We start from the raw sequence: 26,453 nt of genomic DNA, 5'->3' as shown, positions 1-26,453 counted from the left end.
AGGATTTTCAGGTTCTCAGAGAGTGAATGCTGAGGCATTTGGGTTAAAGAGACATAATATCTCTACCTTACTCAAAAATATTTAATAAAGGAGTGCCTCAGTGGCTCAGTCGGTTAAGCATCCGACTTTGGCTCAGGTCATCATCTGGTGGTTCCTGAGTTCGAGTCCCACGTTGGGCTCTTTGCTGACAACTCAGAGCCTGGAGCCTGCTTCAGATTTGGTATTTTCCTCCCTCTCTGCCCCTTCGCCACTCACACTCTCTCTCACTCTATCTCTCCCCAAAAAAATGAATAAAATAAAAACAATATGGGATTGTGGAGACAGAGAAAAGAGAATAAAGAGGGAAAAATAGACAAAGGAGGAGAGCAGTAAAGAAGAGAAAGAACAAACAATGTAGAAAAAGTCTCAGTAAGAGTACATGGGGGGCACCTCTGTAAGATTCTTACAATTCTAAATATAAAATTATTTCAAAAATAAAACGTAAAAAAAAACTGGAATAAGGTATTCATAAACTTCCAAGAAGCATTATACTTAGAAAAGATCATTGGTTTCTAACTAAAAAATAGGAGGACTCTTGTGATTGGAAGAAATGTGTACTACCATTGTTTTTTGTCTTAAATAAATAATTCATCACTATTTGTCTTTTTTTAATCCATGGCCATTTACTGTTTAAATTAGGCTTATGTTAAAAATATGACTTTCACCTAATTAGATTGATTAAAAATTTAAAGAATTGATAATATCTATCTAGCGTAAGTTTTTCGTGAAAATTATCACTGCCAATACACCACAGCTGTGTTCTGACCTAGAAAACATTTCAAGGGCAATTTCATAATACCTACTGAAATCACAAGTATGCAGAACTGATGATCCAACAATGCCACAACTAGAAATCTATCTTACAGAATTAGGAGCCCAAGTGCATAATATATATGCATAAAATGTTATGTATTAAAATATTATATACATATATATAAATATATATATGTATATAATATTTAATCTGAATTTCCCAAGATGGAGAAATGGATTAACCCATTAGGATATGTACTTTCCATAAAATGAAAAGTCTGTAGAGAAACTACATTTATTGGGTTAGAAATACATCCACAGTATATTTAATAAAAAATATAGCTGCAAAAACCATAATGTCTTATTTGTAAAATAAATTGCGCATAAACTGTATGAGCTTAGAAATATTAACTGTAGCATAACTGATTAATGCTTGTTACACCTAGGAAGTAGGAATGAAAGATGAAGAATGAATGACCAAATTTTGCTTTAAACTGTTTAATAATCCTATTATTGGCCCTATTTCAGTGTGCTATGTGTCAAACCTGTCTACTAAGACAAGTTGGGCAATGCAGATAGCAGTTCCCTGATTATAATACAGTTTATGTTTTAGAAGTAGTCAATTAAAACTTCCAATAAACACAGCCATCTGTATTAAGCCTATTTAGATTAAACAGAAAACAAATAAAAGTCAGGATAATGTGAATAAAAGTGAAATATCTTGGTTGCCTTGAATTCTTTACTCCCAATTTCAAAATTCTAGTGATACCAATAAAATCATAGAACCATGTGTTCTACAGGATGGCATTGCCAAGGCTAAAAATGTCAGTTAAAGAGTCTGGTTCTACCTTAAACTACCAGAGTTGTGACAGCATCCAAGTCTTAAATTTGGGTACTAAGGAAGAGGTCAACTATGGTCAGGCTCTGATCGTGTTCTAGAGTGAGATCTACTAGGTTGAATAAAAACTAAAACTACAGAATATCTATTTGCATGTAACACAAATGTTTTAAGAGGCTACTGTTTTGGACCAACCACTCTAACAACTGAGGGCTCATGATTCAAATGACGAACAACACATTTTACAAATGGTATCCAAACTGGCACATGGGAGGTACTCAGCTTGTGAGATAGCCTGGTTATAATCTATGGTATGACCAAGGTGTCCATGGGGTTGCATTAATTATATTTACCACATGCAAATCTCATTCCCACTTGTAAAGTAAAACATAGAGAAAAAAAATCAATGAAGTAAATAACAATAGAGAAAAGCTCAAGATATAGTCAGAGAACAAAGAAGTACTTAACATTCTTGGCCATTACTTGCCAAAAAGCAGACCACTTCTATTCCTGAAGAGATTTATGTTTATATTTATATTTATATATTTATATTTATATCTATATATTTACATTTATATCTATATCTATATTTATAACTTGTGCCCTTTGAGATACAATGATGCAATGAGCTTCAAAAAGAGGGAAATAACAACATCAATTTGGCGATGCTGTGGATGGAACCACTGCAGGAAGGTATCTATGATCCTCTTGTATACTTGTTCACCACCTAGGATAGTACAGAGGGAGAGATTGCAAATGAAAATAAACAACAGGTTATCACAAAGCCATTCATCAGGACAAATGGATATCATCTTCTAGCATTTTAGTGATATTTCATGAAAAACAATTCCTATGATCCTAATGCTAAATATCTCCAAACTACAAAAACCAGGTATATTTACTGTAGGAAAATGATGAAACTATAATTTTACTTCTTCAATCATTCTACTAGATTTTGAGTACCAATCTTATATTCCAAATTATTTTCATGTCATTTAACCTTATTTCATTCTTTGAACATTTCTCATGTAACTACTTAATGCTAATATATATTATCCATTCAGGGTTAAAAAATAAAAGATAAAGGTACAAAGAAATACGACAAATGTGCTCTGTAAATTTCATAGTGTTTCATAGAAACCTTTCCAAAAAACAAAACCCATTATCAGAGTACCCACATATGCATTATCCCTGCTTTCCCGAAAGCTTATTGTGCAGTGTCTGATGATCCTAATGGAAGATGGCCGTAAGAGAAGAACACTTCTATTTCAGTTTCATTAAGTGTTGCTTACTAACAAGATATAACAACAAAACCCTAGGTTTAACTATTACATCAAAATAATCAGTTATGCCAACATAAAAAAGTTTGATGAAAAAAAAAGGTACTGTCCAATAACTCAAATAAGAATGTATTCCATCAATGCACCCAAAAAGATCAGTTAAAATCAGGGTATTGGTGTTAATGCTCTTACCTGTGGTCAAAGTCTCTTTGGTCCTTGCTTATGAAACATGCTTGTGAAAGAAAGAAAAAAATGCTTGAAAATATCTGAAAAAAAAATCTTCATTCACTCATCAAATGAAAGGGTGTTAAGAAGGTACTTCTTTAGAGTAATAGTGGAATATTCCTCAACTCTTGTCTATCCGTCTTATCTGATATTAGGAATACCCTAAATCATGCATCTGGAAATAAAAGTCAACTTCCTGCTATCATTAAGACCCATATTATTAGCAGCAAATTATACTTCCTAATATATTTTCTTTCTGATGCCCTTCTATCCTTTTACTTTTTACCCCTACCTGCCTGACTTCCTTGACTCCCTTTATCCATCCATTACTAATGTATTTATTTCAAAACATTTAATATTTAAATGAATTTAAAATTTACTGAGTATACTGACAGAGATTATAGTCTCTGGATAACATCACATTTTACGGCAAGAGTAGGTAAGAGTAGTAAGTAAAAATCTACATAATCTATATATCAACATTGCCTCAATATTTATTTAATACCTTTTTAAAAATCTCTTATATTCCATCTAATTGGCAATCATTCCACAATTTGACAATCCTATGCTTTATCGAATTCATAAATGGTTTGGGATCTTAAAATATGAAAAACTGATTCGACATCAAACTGGTCAAATATAAACAAATAGTATACCAGTGTTACTGATTCTTACCAGCACTGTTGAAGAATGAAGTCCACAGAAATGATAAACAAGTATAAGAATTTGGATTGATATGGAAATGTCAGGTAGTGAAGCATCTAAAATATCTCACTTCTTAAGCTGGTAACACCTCAGTTAAAACTGTGGAAAATATGGGGAAATTGTCATATATACAATGACCACCATAAAATACATAAGGTAAAGCTGACTCTTTGATCAACCTCACAAAAGACCTCAAGTTATTAAATAATATACAAAAGTCAGTATAATAGAAACTACTCTCATAAACTCACTACAATTGTTTTTTAATTTCTTTTTGTTTTGCTCTTTTTAAAAATTTAGGGATACCTGTGAGGCTCATTTGGTTAAGCCTCTGACTTCAGCTCAGGTCATGATCTCACAGTTCCTGAGTTTGAGCCCTGCGTCGGGCTTTGTGCTGACACTTGGAGCCTGGAACCTGCTTTGGATTCTGTGTCTCCCTCTCTCTCTGCCCCTCCCCTGCTTGTGCTCTGTCTCTCTCTCTCAAAAATAAATAAATGTTAAAAAAATTAAAAATAAATAAACATTTATTATTGCAACAGTATGAGAAAGAAACCACTAATTTTTTTTCTTATTTTTAAATAATTAGCCTATTCCCTCAATAGTCCCTCCATTTTTTCCATTCAACTTTACATGGTGATTTTATTATATTAGTCTATTCTTCCAATGATAAAATTTCTGTACCACCGCTTCTTGAATCAAACCATCTATCCATCAATGCATCTATCAAGTCACTCTGAAAACATCAACAATGCTAGCACACTCATGCATTCCATTTATCTGTGCATTGATTCCTATATTGATCCATTACTCTAGTCATCCATATCTATACCTATTAATCTAAACATATATCCGTACACGACACATGCACCCAACATTCCAGTCTGAAATCCAAATTCTAACCTCTAAGTATCTATCTACACCTTCACTGAATATCAAGTCCACCAATCCACATATATCTCCAGTATTTTTTTGAAAATTTTTTGAAAACATTAATTCTTGATTCTTGCATCTAGCCATCCACTTAATATTCTAGTTTCCATCCATTCTTTCAGTCACTCAATTTTGAACTAATTCATATATTGCTCTGCCCTCAATTACATAAAGAAATAGTTCCTTACACACACTTTTCCAGCCTTCTATTAAAATACCCTTCTTGGAGCACCTGTGTGGCTCAGTCTCTAGATTTTGGTTCAGGCCATGACTCCAGGGTGGTAGGATGGAGCTCTGCATTAAGGCTCAGTGCAGAGTGTGGAGCCTGCATAACATTCTCTTTCTCTCTCTGCCCTTCTCCCCCACACATGCTCTATTTCTAAAACAAACAAACAAAAATATGCCATCTTGCATCCACTAATTTTTAAATCTCCCTAAGTGGACACTATGCAAAAATTTCATTCCTCATTCTCACATTCTTTATTCTATCTATCCACCCCTATAAACAAGTTTCAAACTGTCAATCAATCCCTCCATTCTATGTATTCATTCACCAATCCTTGAATTATTGCATGTAACTTATCCATTTATATTAGTCACTTTTGAGTTACAGCAACTTCAAAATCTTACTGGCTTAACAAAACAAACATTAACTTCTTACTCATGAAAAGACCTTTGTGGGTCTGATCCATAAAAGTAGCTTTGCCCCATATGACACCTCATTGTTACAGGTCATTTTCTCTTGTGGCATCTCTAATTCAAAACACTATTCTATGATCATCATAAGTAAGAGATTAAGGAGAATCTCATAAAAGCTACTCAAGTATTCTCCCAAGACTTGATTTGACTGAGTTTTAGTACCTAAGGAACTAAAAAATCTGACTGTTTACAACTTAAAATGACCTTTAGGCCCCAACTCTCTCTGAATAGAAAAGCTCTGCACCTCCCTTAGAGAATATATCTCACACCACCTATCTTAAAAATAATTATGCAGGGAATAGGTATGGACAATATGTCAAAAGGCTGATACAGTGTCAAGAACAACAAAGGACAAGTGAGCATCTTCCAAGTACTAATAAAATGTTCTCCCTCCTCACAATATCATAATAGATAATATCTTCCAATGAATATGTATCTTGCATTCCATCCTTTATATTTTGCAGCTTTTATTATGGTTGCCTTATCCTTGCTCCATACTTGAACACTGGGAAGTTAGGTACAAATAACTTCTTTCTTTAAAGTTCCTATATCTCTGGACCAGGAATAGGCAAACTGACACACAGATCAGTGCAAATAACCTGATTCCAGTGCACAACTGAGAGATATTGGACTGTTAGCCAGGTGATTCCTTATTTTTGTTCCCACTGAGAAGGGTGTAAAGTTTAATGTGCATGTAGAAAGTAAAACCAATATGTGAAGCCAGAAAGGTGTCATTTGGTAGATGTTACTATTGTTTAATATGTTCTTTCTACTCTCTTTGAAAACATGGAGGAAATACAGTTTGTAAACCTTCTAAGTTTACCTTCTAAAACGTGTATATGATTGATTTCTTTTATCTAAGAAAAAACTTGTAAAGAAATTATTTCATGAGTTACTTGCAATTTTCCATGTTATCTCTCAAAGTGACAAAAAACCATAAAATTTTATGCTGTGATGGAAGCGACAGGAGATTATCACTGTTTGTGACATTTGGCCTACCAATAATTGCCATGAACCTATGACCCCTAAAAAAATCCTGTCACTGTGAGAAATTTATCTTTGTGATTTAAAGTAACTCAGATCTAGGAATTAACCTTCCTTGAATCCACCTACCTATATATTCTTTTAGGCCCATATCCATCAAATCATTCATTCTTGTGTCCATCTATTAATCAGTTCATTTTGCATTATCACTTTATATCCATAGTATCTTATCCACACTCCCTTCCACTCTTGCATTAACCTATATATACACGATAAAGAAGATGTAATATATATATATAAATATATATATTTATTTATATATATATAATTACTCAGCCATCAAAAAGAATTAAATCTTGCTATTTACAATGATATGGATGGAGCCAGCGTGTATATAAGTCAGAGAAAAATACCATATGATTTCACTCATGTGTAATTTAAGAAGAAAAACAGATTAACATATTGGAAGGGAAAAATAAAAGGGACGCAAACCATAAGACTCTTAACTCATGAGAACAAACGGAGGGTTTATGGAGGGAGGTGGGCAGGGGATGGGCTAAATGGATGATAAACACTGGACATTATATTTAAATATTTAAGTGATGAATCACTAAATTCTATTCTTGAGACCAATATTACCCTACATATTAATTAACTAGAATTTAAATAAAAACTTGAAAATCAAAAATAACCCTATATATACACTAACACATTTATACATGTATTCCATCCCTGAATATTATACATATCCTTGTTTCTTTTTAATTTTTTAAGCTTATTTACTTTGATGGGGGTGGGCAGAGAGAAAGGGAGACAGATTGATGAGGGGCTCAAACTCATGCACCATGAGATCATGAGCTGAGCAGGAACCAAGAGTCGGTTGCTTAATTGACTGAGCCACACAGGTGCTGCTATATCCTTGTTTCTTAATTGTATCCAGAAGGCATTTCTGAATTCATCCATCAATCCATGCATGAAGTTGTCCATTTAAATAGAGAGAGAGAGAGAGAGAGCGCACAAGCACCAAGCAGGGGTGGAGCAGAGAGAGAAAGGGAGTGAGAGAATCCCAAGCAACCTGTATGCTCAGAATGTAGCCTGACACAGGGCTAGATCTCAGAGTTCATGAGATCAAGACCTGAGACAAAAATCAAGAGTCGGATGCTTAACCAACTGAGCCACCCAGCTGCCCCAGTATCATCTATTCTTTATTCCATCCATCTTCCTGACCTAATGACATCAGTATATCCTTCATGCATCCGTTACTTGATTAACCAGTTCTCACATTTATGCAATCATCCCATGAAGGAATCTTAGTTTTGCCAATTCCACTCAGTGATCAACCAGCTAGGTAGGCATAACTCACTACAGTGGAGAGTACTAAATAGGCCCTCAAGTATTTGATTAAATCAACTTATTTTTCACTAATGGACATCAAAATAGCCTCACCACAGGATTAACCTCAAATGACCTATTTTAAAGTCTTTGCATAGTTGTGATGAGCACCAGATGTTATATGTGTCCAATCACTAACTTGTACAAATGAAACTAATACTGCATTGTATGTTAACTGGAATTTAAATTAAAAACTAAATCAATCAATAAAATTTTCACATAGAATCTCAGGTATCTCTACTACGACTTTGCAATATTGACCAAATCCTTTAAGAGCTACCTCAAATCATTCTGAAAGATAATGAAAGGAGAAAGCTCAGGATTTGGGAAATGTTCATTACACACACACACACACACACACACACACACACACACACAGGCACACACAATACCACCTTTACCCTTATACGACTTTTAAAGGAATACCTATTCTTTTCTCAGGATACTGACAAAATCACCAAAACCTTGAATTCCTACCTAAATTGAAGTTTAACCAATACTTTTATTTCTAACTCTATTCCATAAAACACCATTACATAACTAATTCTCACATCCAATGTCCTATTTATCAAAATTATGTTGAAAGCCCTGTACTGTTTTCAGATAGCACCTATGTACCAGAAACAAAGACCATTAACAGTTGTGATAAAATCACCAGAAACACCATTTTGCTCTCATCACTTCCTATAGCCCAATATTATTTTATACTTACATCCCCAAAATTATATAGTAACTTACATATATTCATCAATCCATTATAAGGTTGTATGTAACTATAAGATGACTAAATACTTAATTCCTATCCATAAAAGTTTTACATTTTATAATCCCAACATCATATGATTTTGCCAGATTCCCCTTCTTTCAGATTGCTGAAAGAGACTGCTGTCAAACGTCTTGACTTACTATAAATCTGACAGTTGAGAAGATCATTATATCCTGGTTGTATTTTCCATTGTAATTATAAGAATATCCAAGAGTACTTCTACATGATTAATAACAATTTACATTTCTTCTATAAACTATCTGTTAAAATAACTTACTTATATTTTATTGGTAGTTTTCTCCCCTCTATTAGAATATCTAATATTAATTAGGGATTTCAGCATTCTTATTAAATATATCTCTTTAATTATCAATTGGTATTTACTTTGCCCATTGCTATTTAACATCAAATTTATCACTTTCTTTCTGAACAATTCCAGAATTTGAATAATCTGAAATAAAATTTTCCTCCCTCCTAGGATAAACAGAAATTAAGTTTACCATGTTCTGTAATTCTGATATTTCTTTAGTTTTAATTAAAACCCCTGAATCACTTAAAGTTCCTCCTGTTCTATATCAGTAGAAATAGGTCACATTTTATGTTTCTGCATTTGGCTAACAATTTCCAATGATTTCAGGTAACCCCACTGCAATATCTTCTAATGCTACTGTCAACATCTGGATTTTCTATACTTTTGTATTACTGTGCATTCAAGTGCCTGCCAATAACAGTTTTCTAATTGCATTGCTAGCTATTTCATCTTTCATTCCTATTCTATATACAGTTTTCCTCATATTTATCCCTCAAATTTATAACCAAAATGTCTAATTCAAAAAATGAATTTTTAAAAAATCAAAATTGTATTTTAAATTCCCTCATAAGTTACTTCTTAATTTATGATATTAAAACTTAAGATAAACTCAATTATCATTGCCAATTTTAAAAATTCAACTCTGAAGAGTATTAGGTACATCCTGCCTTTTGCAGTGATAGATATGAGGAACAGATGTATTGAGAACAAGATTCTTTCTTCTTTGACATATTTACTGCATATAAAAATATCTGAATCACCTTAGAGGAACCAGATAGCCTGTCTTTATACACATTCTCATAAATATAATGCCATTCTTAGTCTGGAAAAGAGCCTTTTATTTGAAGTACTGGACCATAGTGAATTTCATAAATAATACTTCTGGCTTGCAATCACCTTAGTATTAAAAAATATGCCTTTGATGTTTACAAAAAAAGTGATATAACTGGAGCAAGAAGGTGGATAAGAGAGAAGGAAACAATAAGCAAAGAAATGGTATTGGTACTTTAAAAAGCTAACCAAATGCCATATTATTTCATTCATATGTGTAATTTAAGAAACAAAACAAAGAAGAGACAAACAGGAAAACAAAATGGACCCTTAAATATAGAGAACAGATGGTTAACAGAGAGGAGGTGGGTAGGGGGATTGGTGAAATAAACGAAGGTGACTAAGAATACACTCAGTGTAATGAGCAGTAAGTAATGTATAGAATTCTGCAATAATTATATTGTACATCTTAATTAACAACACTACGTTAACTAGAATAAAAAATCATATTTAAAAGGAAACAAATTGAGAGTATAAATATACCTCCAGATTCTTTTCTGTCCACTGTTCCTGTTTCTAACTTATCCACGTTAGAAATAGTCATTTCTTCATGGAAAATGATAGAAAAACAAAGTGCTCCTGTACTTTTCCCTAATCAGAAATCTTTCCTCTATTTTCTACTCATGAAGGCAAAGAAGTGGGGTTGAACATGTAAGACAAAATGTAAATAGACTTAAAGATGGCAGGGGATAGCACTGAACATTCAATGTAGAATATTCTGTGACTTCTACTCTGAAACAAACATAAAAAAAGTGCTATCATTCATAACTAAATGAAAGAAATTAAGCACTCCCTTCTGGGTGTCTCTTGATAAAGCTTATTGTCTTCCCAACAGACCACAGAAAAATAGAAAATAACAAAATAAGATCTTCCATTGAGTGAAGACGGAAGACCACATGTGAGCATACAGAAAGCAGTAAAAATAATTATTTCTGTAAAAATTAGTCATGGGATTCATAAAACAAAAGGATGTAAAATAGGATATCAAATATATGAAACCTGGAGGGGAGAGGAGTAAATAATGAGTTTAACATTAAGCGACCATGAGGCTTAATGTAGACTGCTATAGGCAGAAGATGGCATATATAAACCAACGGTAACCACACATTTAAAACATAAAAGTAATAGATATGACAACCATAAATGTAACAAACCCAGGAACATCTTAAAACCAAAAAACCAAAGAAAAAGATGAGAATAAACCTACAGCAACTATTAAAATCTTGAGAACAAGCAGTAACCTCTTTGACATAAGTCATAGTAACTTATTAGATATGTCTCCTGAGGAAAAGGAAACAAATGCAAAAATAAATTATTGAGACTAAACCAAAACAAAAAGCTTCTGCACAGTGAAGGAAACAGCAAAACTAAAAGGCATCCTACAGAATGGGAGAAGATATTTGCAAATAACGTATCTGACAAAATGGTTAATATCCAAAATCTATACAGAACTCATGAAATTCAACACCCAAAAAGTGAAAAGTCCAATTAAAAAATGGACAGAAGATATGAATAGACATCCTCAAAAAATTAAAAATAGAACTTCGCTACAATTCAGCAATTGCACTACTGGGTATTTTCCCAAGAATACAAAAATACAATTTAAGGGATACATATGCCACAATGTTTATAGCAGCATTATGAACAATAGCTAAACTATGGAAAAAGCCCAAGTGCCCATCAAATAATAAATGGATAAAAGATATGTGGTGTGTGTACACAATGGAATATTAGCCATAAAAAAGAATGAAATCTTGCATTTGCAACCACATGGATAGGGCTAGAATGTATTATGCTAAGCAAAATAAGTAAAAGACAAATACTATATGATTTCACTCATGTATGGAATATAAAAAATAAAACAAATAAGCATATGGAAAAAAGAGAGAGTCAAACAAACAGACTCTTAAGTATAGACAAAAACTGATGGTTATAAGAAGGGAGGTGGATGGAGGGTTGGGTTCAGTGGGTGATAGGAATTAAGGAGGGCACTTGTGATGAGCACCAGGTATTGCATGGAGATGCACAATCACTAAACTGCACACCTGAAACTCATATTAGATTGTACATTAACTGGAATTTAAATAAAAACCTAAATAACACCCCACAAAACAAGTAATAAAATGACAAAGAAGTTAGTTCTATGTATCACTATTTACTTTAAATGTAAATGGACTAAAAGCTCCAATCAAGAGACAAAGGGTATCAGAGTAAATGTAAAAATAAGACTCAGGGGCCTCTGGCTAAGTTGGCAGAGCATGTGACTCTAGATAGTTGAGTTTTAGACCCATGGGCATAGAAATTACTTTAAAAAAAAAAAAACATCAGCAATCCCTATCGAAATATGACCAGCATTCTTCACAGAGCTAGAACAAATAATCCTAAAATTTGTATGGAACCCGAAAAGACCCCAAATGGCCAAAGCAATCTTGAAAAAGAAAACCAAAGCTGGAGGCATCACAATCCCAGACTTCAAGTTGTATTCCAAAGCTCTTATTATCAAGACAGTATGGTACTGGCATAAAAACAGACACTCAGATCAATGGAACAGAATAGAGAACCCAAAAATGGACCCACAAACGTATGGCCAACTAAACTTTGACAAAGCAGGTAAAAAATATGCAGAAAATGTTTCTGGGAAAACTGGACAGCAACATGCAGAAAAATGAACCAGGACCACTCTCTTATACCTTACACAAAAATAAACTCAAAAAAATATGCAGAAAATGGTTCTGGGAAAACTGGACAGCGACATGCAGAAAAATGAACCTGGACCACTCTCTTATACCTCACACAAAAATAAACTCAAAATGGATGAAAGACCTAAATGTAAAACAGGAAGCCATCAAAGCCTCCTCCCCTAGAGGAGAAAGCAAGCAAAAACCTCTTCAACCTCGGTCACAGCAACTTCTTACTCAATACATCTACAGAGGCAAGGGAAACAAACAAAAATGAACTACTGGAACCTCATCAAAATAAAAAGCTTCTGCACAGCGAAGGAAACAATCAGCAAAACTAAAAGGCAACTGACAGAATGGGAGAAGATATTTGCAAATGGCCTATCAGATAAAGGGTTAGTATTCACACTGTATAAAGAACTTATCAAACTCCACACCAAAAAAACAAATAATCCAGTGAAGAAATGGGCAAAAGACAGGAATACACTTCTCCAAGGAAGACATCCAGATGGCCAACCGACACATGAAAAAATGCTCAACATCGCTCATCATCAAGGAAATACAAATCAAAACCACAGTGAGATACCACCTCACACCTGTCAGAACAGCTTACCATTAACAACAGATGTTGGCGAGGATGCGGATAAAGAGGATCTCTTTTGCATTGTTGGTGGCAATGCAAGCTGGTGCAGCCACTCTGGAAAACAGTATGGTGATTTCTCAAAAAACTAAAAACAGAGCTACCCTATGACCCAGTAATTGCACTGCTAGGTATTTATCCAAGGGATACAGGTATACTGTTTCAAAGGGGCACATTCACTCCAATGTTTATAGCAGCACTATCGACAATAGCAAAAGTATGGAAAGAGCCCAAATGTCCATCGATGGATGAACGGAAAAAGAAGATGTGGGGTGTGTGTGTGTGTGTGTGTGTGTGTGATGTGTGATGTGTGTGTGTGTGTGTATATATATATATATATATATGTTTTCCATACACACACACACACACAAGTAAGTACTACTAGACAACCAAAATGAATGAAATCGTGCCATTTGCAACTATGTGGGTAGAACTGGAGGGTATTATGCTAAGCGGAATTAGTCAGAGAAAGACAAATATCATATGACTTCATTCATATGATGAATTTAAGATATAAAACAGATAAACATAAGGGAAGGGAAGCAAAAATAATATAAAATCAGGGAAGAGGACAAAACATAAAAGACTCTTAAATATAGAGAACAAACAGGGTTGTTGGAGGGATTGTGGGAGGGGAATAGGTTAAATGGGTAAGGAGCATTAAGGAATCTACTCCTGAAATCATTGCTGCACTATATGCTAACTAACTTGGATACAAATTAAGTAATTAATTAAAAATAAAATGAAAATAAAAATTGTAAAAAAAATAAAAATTAAGTAAATAAAAATAAAAAATTTAAAAAATAAGACCCATCTATATGCCATTAAGTGACACATTTCAGAAAGTCACCCGCAAATTAAAGTGAGGGGATGGAGAAAACGTATGTAAGTGGATATCAAAAGAAAGAGTAGCAGTACTTACTATAGTGGACAAAATGGACTTTAAACCAAAGTATTAACCTATTCTTCTCAGTGTATTCTAAAAAACAGAAAAGAAAGGAAAACTTCCAAATTCATCATAAGAGGCCAGCATTACCCTGATACCAAAACCAAGACTCCACTAAAAAGGAGAACTATGGGCCAATATCCCTGATTAACATGGATGCAAAAATTCTCAGTAAAACACTAGCAAATGAATCCGACAATACATGAAAAAAATCATTTCATCACAATCAAGAGAGAGTAATTTCTGGGTTGCAAGGTGGCTCGACATTCACAAATCAATCAACGTGATGCACCACATTAATAAAAGAAAGGATGAGAACCACATCATCATTTCAATAGATATAGAAAAATTATTTGACAAAGTTCAACATCCATTCATGTTAAAAAAAAAAAAAAACCTCAACAAAGTAGGCATGGAAGGAACATACCTCAACGTAATAAAGGCCATCTATGAAAACACCCATAGTTTACAGTAAGGAACAAGACAGGATGCTCACTCTCACCACTGTTACTTAACATAAGGGAGGTCCTATCCTCAACAATCAGACAACAAAAATAAAGGAACCCAAATTAGCAAGGAAGAAGTAAACCTTTCACTATTTGCAAACGACATGATACTCTATACAGAAGACCCAAAAGGCTCCACCAAAATACTGCTAGAACTGATAAATTAATTCAGTCAAGCTGCAGGATATGAAAGCTATGTATGGAAATCTGTTGTCTTTCTGTATGTAAATAATGAAACAACAAACTGAAATTAAGGAATCAATCCCATTTACAATTTTACCAAAAAACAATAAGACACCTAGGAATAAACTTAACCAAAGAGGTAAAACACCTATACTGTTAAAAGTGTAAAATGCTGATGGAAGAAACCGAAGATGACATAAAGAAATGGAAGAAACATTCCATGGTCATGGATTGGAAGAATGAATATTGATAAAATGTGTATACTACCCAAAGCAATATGCACATTTAATGCAATCCCTATCAAAATACGATTAACATTTTTCACCGAACTAGAATAATACTAAAATTTTTATGAAAATAAAAGACCCAGAATAAACCAAAGCAATTATGAAAAAGAAAATCAAACCTGGAGTCATCACAATTCTGGCCTTCAAGGTGTATTAAAAATCTGTAGTAATCAAAACAGTATGCTACTAGCACAAAAATAGACACACAGAAAAGTAGAACAGAATAGAAAACAAACCCACAACTATAGGGTCAGTTAATCAACAAAGCAGGAAAGAATATCCAATAGAAAAAGACAAGTTTCTCAATAAATGGTGTTGGACAGCAATATGCAAAACAATGAACCACTTTCTTATACTACACACACAAAAAATAAACTAAAAATAAATTAAATACCTACACGTGAAACCTCAAACCATAAAAATCCTAGAAGAGAACACAGGCAGTCAGTCACTTCTTGGGCATTGGCCGAAACAACTTTTTTTTCTAGACAAGTCTCCTGAGGCAAGGGAAACAAAAGCAAAAATAAACTATTGGGATATATTTTAAACCTTCTGCATAGTGAAGGAAACCATCAATTAAACTAAAAGACAACTTACTGAATGGGAGAAGATATCTGCAAATGACACACCCGAAAAAGGGTTAGTATCCAAAAGTATAAAGAAGTTATACAACTTCACATACACACACAAAAAAATAATCCAATTAAATAATTACAGAATTCATAAACATACATTTCCCCAAAAGAGACACACAGTGAGGCACCCAGGTGCCTCAGTTGGTTAAGTGTCCAACTTCAGCTCTGGTCAAGATCCTACAGTTCTTGAGTTCAATCCCTGCATCAGGCTCTCTGCAGTCAGCAAAGAGCCTGCCTCAGATCCTCTGTCCTTCTCACCCTGTCCTTTTCCCCACTTGCTTCTGCTCTCTAAAATGAACATTAAAAAAAAAAAGACACACAGATGGCCAACAGACACATGAAAAGATGTTCTTCACTCATCATCAGGAAAATGTAAATCAAAACTACAATGAGAGGGGCACCTGGGTGGCTCAGTTGGGTTAAGCATCTGGCTCTTGATTTCAGCTCCAGTCATGATCTCCCAGTTCATGGACTCTAGCCCACAGATTTGGGCTCGATGCTGTCAGAGAAATCTTGGGATTCTCTTTCCCTCCTCCACTCACACATTCTCTCTCTCAAAAATAAACATTAAAAAAAAAACTACAGTGAAATGTCAGCACACACCTGTCAGAATGACTAAAACGAACAACATAAGAAACAGCAAGTATTTGGAAGAATGTGGAGAAAAAGGGACTCTCTTGCACTGTTGGTTGGAATGCAAACCGGTATATCCAATGGAGGTTCATGAAAAAGTTAAAAATAACTACCCTACAATCTAAAAATCATATTACTGGTATTTAGCCAAAGAATACAAAAACAGTAAATCAAAGAGACACATGCGCCCCTATGTTTTTTTTCACTATTATTTACAATGGGCAACATATGGAAGCAGGTCAGGTATCCATTTACTGATGAACGGATAAAGATGTGGTGTGTATGCATATGTATGTATGCGTGTATATTTATGTATATATACATATGCATACACACATCTTTACATACATATTATATACATATATATATAAAATGAATTACTCAGCCATCAAAAAGAATGAAATCTTGCCATCTGCAACAATGTGGTTGGAGCTATAGAGTATTATGGTAAGCAAAGGAAGTCAGAGAAAGACAAATACCATATTCTTTTCACTCATAAGTGGAATTTAAGAAACAAACAAGCAAAGGGAAAAGGTGAGAGGGACAACCCAAGACTCTTTTAACTGTAGAGAACTGATGGTTATCATAAAGGAAATGGATGATGGGAATTGAGTGCACTTCTTGTGATAAACTCTGATGTTTGGAATTGTTGAATCCCAATACTGTCCACTTGAAACTAATATAACAATCTATGTTAACTATAATATAATTAAAATATTTAAAATTCATAGTGTTCTTATAATGAATTACTAAATACTGTATTACAATCAAAAAGATTCCTATAATAAGTGACTAAATAATTAATAAAACCAAACTGATATGACATTTAAATCTAACAGGATTTGGGGGAAAATATTAAACCCTACCACAGGGATGCCATATACTACTTGTAGAATTAGACGTGTGATAATTTTAAAAGGCATATAATCTGATTTCTTCCAAACATAAATAGAAATTATGAAAGTTAAAAAAAAGAGAGACACAGAGATGAGGGGCACCTAGGTGGCTCAGTCAGTTATGTGTCTGGCTCTTGGTTTCAGGTCAGTTTATGATCTCACAGTTCATGAGTTCAAGCCCCACACTGGGCTCTGCACTGACTGTGTGGAGCCTGCTTGGGATTCTCACACTCTTGCCCCTTCTTCCCCTTTCCCACTCATGCAGGTAAATGCACATGTGCCCTCTCTCTCTCTGAAAATACATAAACTTTAAAAAGAAAAAAAGAGCTGGGGCGCCTGCATGGTTCAGTCAGTTAAGCGTCAGACTTCAGCTCAGGTCAAGATCTCATGATTCACGTGTTCGAACCCCACTTCGGGCTCAGAGCCTGGAGCTGCTTTGGATTCTGTGTCTGCCTCTCTCCCTATCCCTCTCCTGCTCCTGTGCATGTGCGTTCTCTCTCTCTCTCTCTCTCTCTCTCAAAAATAAACATCTAAAATAAAAAAAAAGAGTCATTGCAAATTCAAAGAGAACTACAGATTAACAAACCAAGTGGAATGGAATGCATAACTACTCAAGTGCTGATTTGAACATAACTATTTTCAAAACCTGTTTGAATGATTTTTAATCTATAAATAATTCAGAGTACTTTAGGTATCCAGCTGTGATACACCATAAAGGATTCATTACATTTCATATATTTAAAAAAAAATTAATGTTTGTTTATTTTTGGAAGAGACAGTGTGAGCAGAGGAAGTGCAGAGAGAGAGAAATAGACAAAGGATCCAAAATAGGCTCCAGGCTAACAGCAGAGAGCCTGATGTGGGATTCAAACTCACGAACCAAGATATCATGACCTGAGCTGAAGTCAGATGCTCAACAGACACTCAGGTGCCCCTCCATTTTACATTTTTTAGCAGGTAGCATGATGATTATCTTTTTTTTTTTTAATTTTTTTTTCAACGTTTATTTATTTTTGGGACAGAGAGAGACAGAGCATGAACGGGGGAGGGGCAGAGAGAGAGGGAGACACAGAATCGGAAACAGGCTCCAGGCTCCGAGCCATCAGCCCAGAGCCTGACGCGGGGCTCGAACTCACGGACTGCGAGATCGTGACCTGGCTGAAGTCGGACGCTTAACCGACTGCGCCACCCAGGCGCCCCTGATTATCTTTTAAAAGTATTGGGGTCCACAAATCTTGAGATTCAACAAAATACATGAGAATAAATTATAAAAGAAAACTAGGCCTTAGTTATTTTTTTCTAGGATGGGACATGGTAAGTACATATTCATATTCTATTTGGGACACAGTGTATGAAATACTCTTGCAAAATTGATAGAATGGTCAAATATTCAATATGTAATGAAACAAAAAAAGAAAACAGATCAAGACATCAACAGCAAGTCATTTAGTGGTTCCTAAAAGAGACAGAAATACAGATCTGTAACAATAGTGAACCTTTCACAATCACTTATATAGTGCTCTGTACATTGGAGACAATGCCTCTTTCCAAGCACCTCTAATACATTTAGAAATATGAGCTATATTTTTGTTATGGTCTACATAAATATACAAGTATTTATGCATAATTTATAAAGGTATTTATATTCTATAAATATGTTTCTAGATAGTTATAGATAGGTAGGTATGTGACAGAGAATGTATGAAAGAGACAGACACAAAGAAAACCTCAAAGCAGAAATAACCTGGACCACATTAGCTCACCAAAATATATGTAATACACTAGAAACAGTAGGTAAAATCACTATGAATGTAACAGAAAAATATAAAGTTCTTCCAAAATGAAATGAATTGCAAAAGATTAAATATTTAAAAAAATATTTAACACATATGAAACAAAAAAGCATGGGAAAATGTCCTATATTAAGGGATTAAAAGATTTAGTATTAAGAACAAATTAACACTAATAACCAAAAATAAGATAAAAATGGCCTAGATAAAAATGCATGGTGCCACTTGGATCCAGACTTGTTCTAATTATTAGATGTTTGGACAATATGACAAGTTTACATGAAGATTTATTTTAAAAGGCAATAAGGGACTCTACTTAATAATAGATATGATATTGTGGTTATTTAAAATTATGATGTATATGCATACAAAAAATTCAGTATTGAAATATATGATTTGCAGTTTTCAATATATGGCAAAATATTTTTAATTATTCTAGTTGCTCAGCATGTGAAAACTCATTATGATTTCATTATGAATATGAAACTTTTCATAATAAAAACAGACCATACCTAAAAGAGTTAAACATAAAAATACCATGATTCCTAGCTATTTCACTCCAAGATATATACCCAAAGAAAATGAAAACAGGGACTCAAGACATTTTCATGTCAATATTCATAGCAGTATTATTGACAATGTGGAAGTCACAAACCTTATTATTCAAAGTAAAAAAGCAGAAACATCCAAGTGTTCAACAACAAATGTTACATATACACACTTTGGAATATTACTGAACCATAAAAATAAATGAAGTTCTGATACATAGCTTACTTCCTAAGTACCATTCCCCATAAGGAACCAAGTATCCTTAGAGAAACTGATGGTTCCACAAGATAAGAACAAAATAAACCCAGGTACTATTAGGTGGTGAGAAAGTAAGTACTCAGGAAAGGAAATATGGACATGTTAAAAAGACACAGAAGCCACCTTAAAAGAGACCTGAATGGCCAAATGATGGACAACGAGATTAAAGAAAAGTAATGAATTTAATCCATGGAATAAACAAAATACCACGAGTCCACACTGAAATGAATAATTAAAAATTAAATGGGGAAGGAATAACTCTTACAGTACAAAATTCCAATTAATAAAATGTAGTACTGAGAAAATTTTTAAGAATCAATTTGACAAACACCATAGTGTATTAATTTTTGCAGGCAACAAACATCAATAAGTTCTAAAATTAGCAGATAAGAGTGTTACAATATTTGCAGAACCTTTTCCTACTAATACTAATTATGTAACAGTATGTAATAAAAGTAATAGCAGTAGTCACAAGACGTATCAATAGTACGTGATCCTTAGTGATGTACTGAGAAGGGAGTACCAGTTCTATAGCAACCTCATCAAACATGCATAACCACCAGTCCAATGATGAAAATCACAAGCCCATACTGATTAACATTAATAGCTGGATATTTTGTCAACTCTTCAAACGGATCAAAATTATGAAAACCGAAGAAAACTGGGCAACTGTCCCAAGCAGAAGGACATTAAAGAGACTTTAACAACTACATGCAATGTAGGATTCTATTTTCAATCATGGATTATAAAAGGATCACTTAACAGCAGTGCAGCAATTTCCTTTTGTAGATAACTATAACATGTAAATGAAACATATTAATGTAAGAGGAGGATAGAGAGCATTTTTGCAAGCCAAAAGTCATTTCAAAATGAAACCTAAATAATTAATGCTAATACTCCTTGTTTTCAGCCTATACAAGTAATACTCCAAACATTTTGGTAGAGCAGATAAACCAAATACAGAACCCTGACGAAAACAGAACAAAATAAGCTGTTTATTTAGGATTATATTTTCAGAAACTGCAAATAAAATTTTAATTATAATAGGAAAATATATATGGAATATACACACACACATACATGCACATACATAACATAAAATGTAGTTCATTGAGAGCAGATGCAAGAATGTTTAATTTTTAGCTTAATCAAGAATTATGATTGCAAACATGATCACCTGTAACACACAACAAAACATTTTATTAAACTTGTCAACAAGTTTTGTGAAAAATGCTCAAAAAAAGAAAGGAAGTTTCCTAAAATGACCCCTAAGTAAACAAACCTTAAACTAATATGATTAATATTCATGATCAAGTAACCAAGGGCCCTTTTCTGCTTCCATATATTCTATTAAGAACCACGAACTAAGAAAGAAAACCAGAATTATGGTATTTCAATTAAATACCATTAGAAAAGTAAATTAAAAAAAGGCTTTTATATTAATAAGAAAATAAAGTAGGTTCACAATCCCCATCACATTAACAAAACTATGAAATGACTGGGAATTAAGGAAAAAATATAATCTAGCATTTTCCCAACATAACAAGTTGATTAAAAATGGAAAGACATACCTTGCAGTTGGAGAGGAAGACTCAATTTTAAAGAGATCTATTCTCTCCTAATTAATCTATTAAATTTGGTGCAAATGAAATTAAAACTGCATTTTTTTCCAACTTGCAAAATAATTTTAAGCATCAATTGAGAGAAAAAAAATGCGACTATAGACAGGGAATATTCTGAAAAAAAGAAGAGAAATGACATGGAACTCAATGGAATAGACTAAAAATCATCAGTAATTTTAAAGTATCAATAGAAGGTAAGGCAAGCAAATAGAAATGCAGCTGATATTATTTGGGAATTTCTAAATTACTATGGTAGAAATTAAAATAATTGGTAATTACTTAAGTTAATTATTTGAGTAAGTAATGCTTTAAACCCACAGTAATGATTGATGGGGAAAAATTACAAAATAATTAACAACAAAAGAAAATACAAAAAATGATAGTAATGCATTCATGTTTTAAATAAAAACACAAAACTCAAAAGGCATGAAACACAATATTTTTATATTTCAATATACAACTTCTGTACACCAAAAAGTAAAATATCACAGTAAAATGGTGAAAAAACATGGTATTTCATTTGCAAAGCATGGTAAATGGTTAAAATCGTTAGTCATAAAAGATCTTTTAAAAGCCAGTAACAAAGACACTAGTATTCCAAGGGAAATGAAAAAAAAACAAAAAACAAAAAACAAAGTAACACAAAACACAGAATAACAAATGACTAGTACAGTTTAAGGACATATGAAGATGACCGAAGTGAACAATAACTGAAGAAAAATACTTTCTTTGTAGTATCACACTATCAAAGATTAAAACATTAACATCCAATGTTTGTACTGTTTTAGAAAAAAGAAGTCTCATAAACAAACATTGGGAGACAATATTGATGAGGATAATTTACACAATTCTGGGGAAATCTCTACTTTTAACTCAAAACATAAATTTTGGATATACTTAATTCCAATGAAGTGGAAGTAGTAGGACTATTTCAACAACTTAGCTGGAGAAGTTAAAAAATAGATTACATATAAGCATGTTCACTGAAGAGAAAATTTGTAGCTAATGTATGGGCCCAAATGACTACTGGCATTATCAATTTGTTTATCGATATGCCCCAAAAGGATATGCACAAAACTCCTTAACAGCAGATAATATTGGGGAGTAGAATTAGGAGGGAGGAAAAAGCATTTAAAAAGTAAAAATACTACCCTTTACAAATTTCTGTGTCCTTTCAAATCTGGAAAAAAGATAATTTATTTTTCTGCATCTATTTTAAATTTACCCTGTTAAAAGTGAAAATTATAAATATGTGCACTTAATACTTATGGGAACATTGAAATGAAGCCTTGCAATCATATCATCCTGAGTTTCTCTGTGTAATAGCATCTCCATCATTCAAGCTCCCGACATTTAGTCCAATGTCAATAATGAAAACAGTCAACATGCCTGGTTACAATTCCCTCCAATGATAATCTTTAGGTAACTTTCAAACAAGGGCTTTCTCAGTCCAGTTTTTCTGGAGGAGTGTCTACTCCAACACATGAAAGGAGGAGTCTCCATACGTTATAAAGACCGTTTTTGGATTTGAACATGGTGTCAGAAGCAGTAACATTAGTTTCCTATTTGGGCATCACCTGAGAGGACACATTAGAAAATGCGTAAAGTTAGGAAGCATACTTTATGCAATTATCAGTAATATCTAATAAAATTATATACAATGAAATGCAACAGCCATTTTATTATGAAGAAATAACAGATGCATCAGAATAACTTTTGAAATTTTCTAGTAAGAAGGCTAGAGATGGCAACTACATTTATTGTTGTGAGCACTGCTTAATGCATAGAATTATCAAGTCACTATCACTATTCACTATTTATAGACCTGAAGCTAATGAGGTCAACTATACCTCAGTTTTTAAAAAGCCAGATGTTGGTATCTTGGTATTCCTTCTTCTTACACCTTCGTAAATGGACTGATCCCAACATTCTCATGCTGTCTGTGTCTCTTTTATGTATTTGGATGCCTATATCTCTAGATTGCTCATTCATACACAAACTATTTAATCTATATGCTTTTCTCTACAATAAACATGACAACAGTGCAAAAAAAATCCAATGAAAATAACAAAAGGACCTTAGTCCCTTTGGTAAGAAAAAAAAAAAGGTAATTGTATAAAAGACAGAGCCTACAATGGAATTTAATAAGATTTAGATCTTAACCCATTATTCCAGCTGGTTATCAAAATTCTTAAGTAGGTACTTCACCCAAGTTGAAGTTGTCTATTTAGTTTAGTTGTCTATTTAGCAATGTTTTATCCTAAGGAAAAAAAAAACATTTTATCATAAAAGCATTTATCTTTTAAGGTTATTCTGGGATTAACAGAATAGGTCATTCTGAGGATTATTGCAGGTAGGCAATAAGGCTCTCTGAAAAAGAATGTTTAAAGAATTTGTCAGCATTTACTCTTGGCCGTGTATCACATTAATTAACTTTCTAGTGGGAAATAAAGGAAATAAGAGAATCACACAACTCCTGGTCCATCAGGAGATGGGATTCACTATGTGCTATAATATTAATGGTTTCATTAACAACTGCTCCCTCTCACTCTTTTTATAGTTCATTACTTTAGTACTTCTAAGGTTATACATCTCAACGTCAGCTTAGTGTACCTGGGCTCTTCTCTCTTTTGCCCTCCTCAAACTCACTTAATGCCCAAAATCATGCACTTTGTTTTCTTTCTCGAACTTCTTGTCTTTTGCCTAATTTATTATCAAAGTTACAATTCAATAAAATTTAATTCTATGCCAGGCAATGAGTAAGATATTTGTTGAAACATATCTGCAAGAAATCCAGAGTACATGAAAAGTGAAATTCTGAAAATCAATTTATTAAGATCATAAAGACAGATATATGATTTGAGAGAACTGTTGTTAATGGATCCCAAAATTATTTAAAAAAATCAACTACTAAAATTATACAGCTATAGTTCTCAATTACAATATCTTCTTTCATCTGGTCCTACATGTAACTCTAGGTGACCAGTAACCTTGGCACATGCCCATCATGAGACGGAATATCTACTAGAATCTGGGCTGGTCATATAAAAATGTTAGTCAACAAAATGTGGCAGAAGCGATACTACATGACTTCTGAAGTTGGATCATAAAGACCACATGCCACTTTCACAAGGTTCTCTCCGAACATTCATTTTGATGATGCTTCCTCTGTTAAACTGATTGTGTGAAGGTGCTCTAATTTAGCTAAGCCCAGCCTTCCAAGTCTTCCCAAAACAAGTGCCAGACATATGTGTGAAGAAGTGTCCAGATGACTCCAGCCTCTAAGCGTTTGAATCAATATTAAACACCGTATCTTCCCAGGTGATCCCATATTCTGGCATTGTCAGAAATCTTCACCCACAGAATTCATGAAATGGCACAATAGATATTTTATGCCACTGTGTGTCAGGATTCTTTATTACTTAGCAACATGTACCCCAAACGGATCTCATTACCCACTAGCTGCCACCAAAAATTAATTAATCTTAAACAAAGCAGAATATTAACTCCTACCTAATCAAGTGCCTCTCCCTGAATAAAATAAACACTTATCTGTCCTTACAATCATTTTGCCAAGCAGTATTCCCGAAGCCAGAGATGGGAGGTGACGAATACTCAAATGAGTAATATTGCCAACAGAGGTCTTACTGTACCGATTCTTGCAATTACAAACAAAGATGGCAAAAGTGTGTTTTCTTAGAATTATCATCTCCTGACAGGAAAAAAAGAAGAAACATTGGAAGATAAGACACACATACTTCTTATAAAATAGAAAAAGCAGCAAATAAGTAGAGGCTAATTTTGAACTTTGTTACAAATTTCTTTTAATGCTTAGAAAGAATTCCTCATTAATGAATCCCCTATAGCTGATTCAACATTCCAACTTCAGCTATTACTGTACCAAATACTTTAAGTTTTTATTAAAATTCTAGTTAGTGAAATATTAGCTTCAGGTGTGCAATTTAGTGATGCAACACTTACATACATCACCTGTTTCTCATTACATGTGTACTCGTTAATCCCCATCACCTATTTCACCCATCTCCCTCAACCACCTGGCCTCTGGTAATCATAAATTTGTTCTCTATAGCTAAGAGTCTATTTCTTGCTTTGCCTCTATTTTGTTTTGTTTCTTAAATCCCACATATGAGTGAAATAATATATCATTTGTTTTTCTCTGACTTATTTTGCTTAGCATTATACTCTCTAGCTTCATCGGCCTTGTTCGCTGCAAGTGGGAAGATCTCATTTTTTATGGCGGAGTTCCTTATCCATTCATCAGTGAATGGATACTTGGGGTGTTTCCATAATTTGGCTATTTGTAGATAATGCTGCAATAAAGGATGGGGTGCACAGATCCCTCTGATTTAATATTTTTGTATTCTTTGGGTAAATACCTCATGATTACAATTGCTAAAGCATGTTTTTAACTTTTTGAGGAACTTTCATACTGTCTTCCACAGTGGCTGCACCAGTTTGTAATCCCACCAACAGTGCAAGAGGGTTCCCCTTGTTTTTTGTTTGTTTTTTACCAGTTTCCATGAACTTCTGCCTTTATCACCCTATAAAAATACTTGCAAAAATCCTTTATTTCAAAATTTCCAATTAATGAATAATTTTCTTTATAACATTAATTAGATCATAATGCTTGGTTAGAAATAAAAGCAATTGAAAGAAGACATAAATAATCTCCTACATTCTACATATACTCCCCACCTTTACTTTGGTAAAGTTATCTTTTTTTATAGAATTAATTTACTCACTAATTCTCAGGCATGGCTGGATATTCCAAAGTCTGCACCAGTGATATTTTCCTGAGTCTAGCCAAAGCCTTGTTCTAAAACAGAACTTGATCTAGAACCTTCTTACCTGTAGTTCCCAGTTAAGACTTATGAATTAAGAAAGACCATAGGAATGTCAGCTGTCCTCAGATTATCTGTAAATCTCTTCCTTTCATTGTGTTCATCTGAGAAGTAATTATACAATATAGCCAATTAGATACAAATAAGACACCAGGACACACAAATTAGGATGATTTTAGAATAATCACGAACAGCGAATGGAGATAAACAGCTGAT

General features: G+C 33.6%; 1 protein-coding gene and 1 long non-coding RNA gene across 7 annotated transcripts in view; both read right to left on the bottom strand.

The window, feature by feature from the left end:
- Positions 1-1,071: 1,071 nt before the first annotated feature.
- On the bottom strand, positions 1,072-21,488 carry LOC102899068. 5 transcript variants are annotated; one of them, XR_006598974.1, is made up of 6 exons: positions 21,325-21,488; positions 15,391-15,489; positions 6,583-6,712; positions 3,811-3,939; positions 3,103-3,142; positions 1,072-2,357 (listed from the first exon to the last, which is right to left on the bottom strand). It is a non-coding gene; the product is annotated as an uncharacterized LOC102899068 (long non-coding RNA). The 5 variants fall into 5 exon arrangements; XR_002742831.2 differs by lacking the exons at positions 6,583-6,712; positions 15,391-15,489 and adding an exon at positions 16,029-16,180; XR_002742832.2 differs by lacking the exon at positions 6,583-6,712.
- A 312-nt stretch (positions 21,489-21,800) lies between these two features.
- Positions 21,801-26,453, bottom strand: part of SNURF (SNRPN upstream open reading frame) — a 50,806-nt gene continuing 46,153 nt past the window's right edge. For both annotated transcript variants that reach the window (XR_006598971.1, XR_006598972.1), the window contains exons 9-11: positions 26,245-26,341; positions 24,938-25,087; positions 21,801-22,952 (exon numbers count right to left, since the gene is read on the bottom strand). The gene's annotated coding sequence lies outside the window, so the exon portion shown is untranslated. The remainder of the gene's footprint in view (positions 22,953-24,937; positions 25,088-26,244; positions 26,342-26,453) is intronic.

Source organism: Felis catus, chromosome B3 (genome assembly GCF_018350175.1).
Source record: "Felis catus isolate Fca126 chromosome B3, F.catus_Fca126_mat1.0, whole genome shotgun sequence".
Lineage (NCBI taxonomy): Eukaryota > Metazoa > Chordata > Mammalia > Carnivora > Felidae > Felis > Felis catus.
Note: the sequence above shows the minus strand (reverse complement) of the source record. Positions and strands in the feature narration are given on the sequence as shown.